Genomic DNA, 6,492 nt, shown 5'->3' on the forward strand with positions numbered 1-6,492 from the left:
ATGGAAGCAATTCAAATGTCCATTGACAGATAAATGGATAAAGAATAAATAAAGAAGATATGGTGTGTATATATATATATAAAATGGAATATTACTCAGCCATAAAAAGGAACAAAATGGCATCACTGGCAGCAACATGGATGCATTTCAAGATTATCATGCTAAGTGAAGTAAGCCAGGCCAAGAAAAGCAAATATCATATGATATCACTTACATGTGGAATCTAAATATGATACAAATGAATTTATCCATGAAACAGAAACAGACTCACAGTCACGGAGAATAGACTGGTGATTGCCAAAGGGGAAAGTGTGGGGGAGATTAATTAGGATTTGGGGATTAACATATACATAATTCTGTATATAAAATAATAACCAACACGGACCTACTGTATAGCACAGGGAGCTAACTATATTCACTATCTTGTAATAGCCTATAAAGGGAAAGAATCGTATACATCTATATATATGTATAAATGAATCACTGAATCACTTTGTTGTACACTTGAAACTAACACAAGACTGGAAGTCAACTAGACTTCAAAAAACAAAACAAAACAGCTGGCCAGGTCCAGTTCTCAGCGCTGGCTTGGGCAGGCGTCAGTCCCTTGCTCTCCATGGGTTGGTCTCTGTACCTGTCAGGTGAAGAGGTGAGTACCTAGTTCATGGTGATGGAAGGATGCGACTGCTTGGCTTGCGAACAGTGTTTAGAGAACAGTTGTTCTTATTTAATCCCTCAGTCGTGTCCAGCTCTTTGTGACCCCGTGGACTGTAGCCTGCCAGGCTCCTCTGTCTCTGGGATTCTCCAGGCAAGAATACTGGAGTGGGTTGTCATTATCTCCTGCAGGGGTTCTTCCTGACCCAGGGATCAAGCCTGCGTCTCCTGTATTACAGGCGGATTCTTTCCCACGAAGTCACCAGGGACACCCCTAGAAAACAGTAGCTATGATCGATAACATGGAATTAATAGTCAAGTGAAGCTACATTTTGGTCAAAAGGGCTCCAGATCCCAGTCGCTTAGCACTTTTCTTCTTACTTATTCCTGTCTGTCGTGGGTCAGCTATGGCTGTGATCCCAATTCTCTTTCCTTGGGACTCAAGCTGATGGAGAAACCTCCATGGTTCCACCAGGACAGAGGGGAGATAACCTGGAAGAGCCCTAATTGGCTCTTATTGTTCAATTGCTAGGTCGTGTCTGACTCTTTGTGACCGCATGGACTGCAGCACACCAGGTTTCCCTGTCCTTCACTATCTTCTGGAATCTGCTGGCTCTTAACGTTGGCCATGACTTTACCTCTCACCTTCAGTTGGCCAAATTGGGTCCCATGACCAAGCCTGATGAGATTTGGCAAAGGAAATAGAAATCTCCCCTAGGCAGAGACAGTGAATATTTTTGAACACTGTTACAGTTTAGCACAATATATCTGCAAAATAACCTTAGGAAGCATGAGAGAGTGTGCTTCAGAAAGGACACGTGAGTGCTGAATAAACGTGAATGTGGAGTGTGCTTTCAGGCTTAATTGCTTCTTTAAGAATTTTCTGAGAAAGGCTTGTCATTGTCGCTCTCTTGGCAGGTTTATATAAAACCAAAGAAGACTGTACATACACTCCCAACAGTTCTCAAATACACAGAGTTCTATGCAAGCCAGGCTCCTGTTTATCTTGAAGACTTTCAGGGGCAAACCCTGATCAAAGCAAATAGTTCCTTTTGTCAGCCAATCTAAGCTTTTAAAATAAATTTGGAGAAATTAATGGCATTTTGGAGACTCATTAGCTTAAGCCTGTGCACATATACACACTCAGATACACACGCACACGATTGTCAACCCTTTGGACACTGTATCCATCAGGGTCTTTCAGTCACAAACAACAGAATGCATTCTTGGGGGGAAATCGAGTAATGGCAATTAGGTTGCTCAGAAAATGTCCAGGAGAGTTTTGTCCTTGGAAACAATGGCTGAATTATGTTGATTGCAGTGCCTGACTGTTCCAAGGGAGAATGAACTGCTCCAACGCTGAGGACAGGGTGTTGTGGCTAGAACTTCCACCAAGTTGCCCCTGAAACCTGGACGCCTCCTTGTCTGCACTCTGCCTCTTTCTACATGGGGTTCTGGGTGACTTTCTCCTCTTTCTTCAATTTTAACTTAAAAAAAAAAAAAAAAAAAAAAGACTTGTTTATTTGACTGTGCCGGGTCTTAGTTAAGGCACACGGGATCTTTAGTTGGGGCATGTGGGATCTCGTTCCCTGACCGGTGATGGAACCCAGGGCCCTGCATCGGGAGTCTTAGCCACTGGACCATCACAGAAGTCCTCCAGTTTTAGCTTTTCCAAATCAAAATCTCATGCATTCACCACCTTATCCAAGTGATCAGACTTTGCATTCTAATCATGAGAAAATCGGAGACAGCAGGCCTCCTCTGAGATGCGTTATGACACATACAACATCACCTATGAGATGCTCTTTTTTCGGGATGTTCGGCTTGTCTATTTGTGTGATGATTGCAGCCATTGGCAATTGTTATCTAAATGCATTAATTTATTGGGGATTGCAAAACGATGATCTTCTAATTTTACTATTTAAAAAAAATTTTTTAGTTGCAAAAATTTAATAAAGATACTCTTCACCTCACCTACTTTTGGGTTGCCCAGTTGTTCAGCTCATAATAGAAAGGCAGGATAAGTGTTCGATTTTGCTTTCTTCCTTTTATTCATTAGTTTTCAAAATCATGAGTTGGTTCCTTTTGACCCTGTCATTCTCTGAAGATGACCAACTAGCTTTAAAATGTGTCTGTCTCATCATGATCCCATGAATTAAAATGTATTTGGTGAGTTTCAATCAATTGCAGTTATTTTTGAAGCTCCAATTCCTTTGCCTTTTGCTGGTGGGAGCCTCTTCAGTTTGGTTCCTGAGTCCTTTGGACAGGATCTTTGTGGTCTGTTTCCTCACTCTCTGGTGTGACCAAAGTTTCCAGCTCATTTTCTACATTTTGTGTCTCAGGCCAGAATCGGTCATTCCTCCAAGAAGCCCTGGTTTCTTTTAGTGAGAACTGGCATTTCAAGACCATGATCTAGCCACCAATAATGTTGATTGCTACTGATGTGCCATTGTTTTTAGGTCTCTTCAGTGAATAGAGCTAGGAGATATATATATATATATATATATATATATATAATATTATAATATAATATATATTACACATATTATATATAAAATTTATATAATATAGTGCAATGATATATAGTGTAATATTATGTATTATATATATTACATAATATAAGGCCATATATACATTTTTAAGATAAAAATAAGATAAAAGTATCATGAGTTTATAACTGGAACTTCTAATTCAAATTTATGACTAGTATGATGAATATTTTTCAGCTCACATTTTCTATATTAAATTGATCTATCCTTTCATACTGAAAATCCTGATCTGAAAAAATACAAGTGATAATATAATAAGAATATCCTACAATTATTCATTTATTTTATCTCATTGTGGGCATGCACATCAAACCCAAGATTCGAATGATACTCAAATTAAAAAAAAAATAGAATTCCTGAATGTAGAGAGAGAGGACTGTATTTTTAATAAATGGTGCTGAGTCTGCAGGATATCTTTATGGAAAAGAAAAAGCAGTTTAGACCCTTGGTTTATCATGTGCAAAAATTAGTTCTAGTTATCCAAAGTGTTCAAAATAAAGTGTAAAGGTTATTTAAATGTAAATAAACTTTTTTTAAAAAAAAGAGAGAGAAGGGGAAAAAAAGAACACAGTTTTCTTTAATTCTTTCATCACAATGGCCCCAGTTGCACAGGGATTGAATAAACATGCAAAAGACCAAGTTGACAAATTTGCGACACACAGCATCTGCCTGATCTTTTCAGGCTCTTCGTTTCTGTGCCCACGAGGGTCCTGGTAGAATATGTTGTTTATAGCACGACACAGCAGTGTTAGCGGTAGACTGTGGGCCAACATGACACATGGAAGCTGGCTCCTCGGGAAGGAAAGCTTCCTTTAACTTTGCTTTCTTTCCTGTTTTTGCAGCTATATTTGCTGAGAGTGTCTGAAGCATATCATTTAATGAGGGCCTAGTCTCAAACCGATTTTACCAGACAAGCCGGGACTACCCCTGACTTTTCCGAAGGACTTGTTGGTTGCCTGCAGTAGAGCCTGTGGAGTGGGAATCACTATGAATTCTGAGAGCAAAAGGAGGTGAGCAGCCAGGAAAAAAATCTCGCAGGCCCAGAGCTCTTAGTGTGTGTCAGGCTTATCACACACGTGTGTATCATTTCATCCTCCTGAGAACATCAGGAAGTAAGAACTATCATCTTCACTTTACATAGGAGAGTTTTACAATTCAGGGAGATGAGATGAACCAGGCTCACGAGCGTGCAATCTGTGTCATTGCACTGGTCCCCGGCTTAGAAGGGCCCTGCCTTGGGTCTGATGCTCTATTATGACCATCTTGAAATAAGTGGTAAAGAATCCACCTGCTATTGCTGGAGATGCAGGAAACGTGGGTTCAGTCCCTGGGTTGGGAAGATCCCCTGGAGGAGGGCGTCGCAACCCACTCCAGTGTTCTTGCCTGGAGAATCTCATGGACAGAGGAACCTGGTGGGCTATAGTCCACGGGGTCACATAGAGCTAGACACAACTGAGTGAGTGAACACACATGCAAGACTCTTATATTAATATTTAGTTAACCTGATGAACCCAAGATATTGTAAATCTCAATATGTGTTTACCAGCCCAAAAGAGAATAACTTCCAGAATCCAGATTTTACAGAGCATGCCCATCTCTGGTATTAGCTAGTTGTGTGTCTGTTTTTCCAATGCTTTAGGGCTGGTGTTGGCTAGACCGAGAGCAAGCACACAGGGCTTACCTCCCTGCCTAGGGTTTGCTTGAAACTTAACACATGGTCAGATCACTAAAGGTTTCCCTGGTGTGGCTCAGAGGGTGAGGAATCCTCTTGCAATGCAGGGCACCCAGTTTTGATCCCTGGGTTGGGCAGATCCCCTGGAGAAGGGAATGGCTACTCACTCCAGAATTCTTTCCTGTAGAATCCTATGGACAGAGGAGCCTGGCAGGCTACAGTCCACGTGATTGCAAAGAGGTGGACATGGCTGAGTGACTGACACACACTTTGGATCACTAAGCCTTCGGTCCTCTGTTTCTAGGTATCTGTAACCACACAACGCTACTCTTTGGGGAGGGACATTTTCTCCCTCTCCCCATGCCCATGAAGTGCCAGCTAGCAAGAGCTCTTTATTCTGGAAAATCTGCTAGAAGAAAGCAAAAACCAAGGCAAGGAATGTTCAGAGTACTTTTCCTGCAGGCACGCAAGCCCTGGATGATCGAGAATGGGGTGTTTGATTCGAGGACCAGGAGATTCACAGTGTTCTGTTTCATGCTTTTTCAGCCTTGGGAGAAGGACATTGTAATGTCACTGAGATTTAGGTTGTTATCAGTGAAATAATTCTTTCTTGGCAGATAGCTGAGATTCAGGGAAAACTTAAAAGAAAAAATCTGGAACTGCTGCAAGGCACAGTTGGACTTGTATAGAGGTGGGAATGGCTTCAGCTGGGGAAACAGGGCATAAATACATGAAAGCTGAAATCACTTTCCAGGCAGAAAGGTATTTGTTTTCAAAAGAGTGAATGGAGACCAGAATTCCAGAGAGAAAGTTCTTCGTGGGCTACAAGGCTTCAGGGGACAAGGGGTTACCTAAACCAGGTCCAGAAAGGATGAAGGGGAGTGTCAGGGGACTGGACACACATCCTGGACACAGGTGCACATATGTGCAGGTATCTGGGTCCTAAGACCACATGCTTTTTACCTGTGTTGCTAGGCCATGTCCAACTCGTGGTGACCCCATGGACTGCAGGCTTCCCTGTCCTTCACTGTCTTCTGGACTTTGCTCAAATTCATGTCCATTGAGTCGGTGATGCCGTTCAACTTGTGTGGGGCCTCTCATTTTTTGGACTTGCCCCATGAAGTGTCATGAAAGTGAAAGTGAAGTCACTCAGTTGTGTCCGACTCTTTGCGACCCCGTGGCCTGTAGCCTACCAGGCTCCTCTGTCCATGGGATTCTCCAGGCAAGCGTACTGGAGTGGGTTACCATTTCCTTCTCCAGAGGATCTTCCTGACCCAGGGATCGAACCCGGGTCTCCTGCACTGGAGGCAGACGCTTTAACCTCTGAGCCACCAGGGAAGCCCATGAAGTGGCATAGCAAGCACTAAATATATATTCTTTTAATTGAACCAGTCAATAATTTATTTTTGCTAAAGACCCTGAAGTCTCTCAGCCCTGGATCTGAACCCTAACTTGGCCACTTGTCAGTTTCCTGTCCCTGGGCGAGTCGTGGACTGCCCGACCCTCAGGCCCCTCCTCTGTTCGATGGGGGTAACACCTATCTGGTCCATCTCCAAACTTATCCGGAGGATTAAAGATGAGGATGTACATGAGAGTGCTTGGAAAACTGTAGATTTC

General features: G+C 42.5%; 1 non-coding gene across 1 annotated transcript; it reads right to left on the reverse strand.

The window, feature by feature from the left end:
* Positions 1 to 6,140: 6,140 nt before the first annotated feature.
* On the reverse strand, positions 6,141 to 6,213 carry TRNAW-CCA (transfer RNA tryptophan (anticodon CCA)). Its single transcript has one exon. It is a non-coding gene; the product is annotated as a tRNA-Trp (tRNA).
* Between the last annotated feature and the right edge of the window lie 279 nt (positions 6,214 to 6,492).

Source organism: Dama dama, chromosome 7, assembly GCF_033118175.1.
Source record: "Dama dama isolate Ldn47 chromosome 7, ASM3311817v1, whole genome shotgun sequence".
NCBI classification, from domain to species: domain Eukaryota; kingdom Metazoa; phylum Chordata; class Mammalia; order Artiodactyla; family Cervidae; genus Dama; species Dama dama.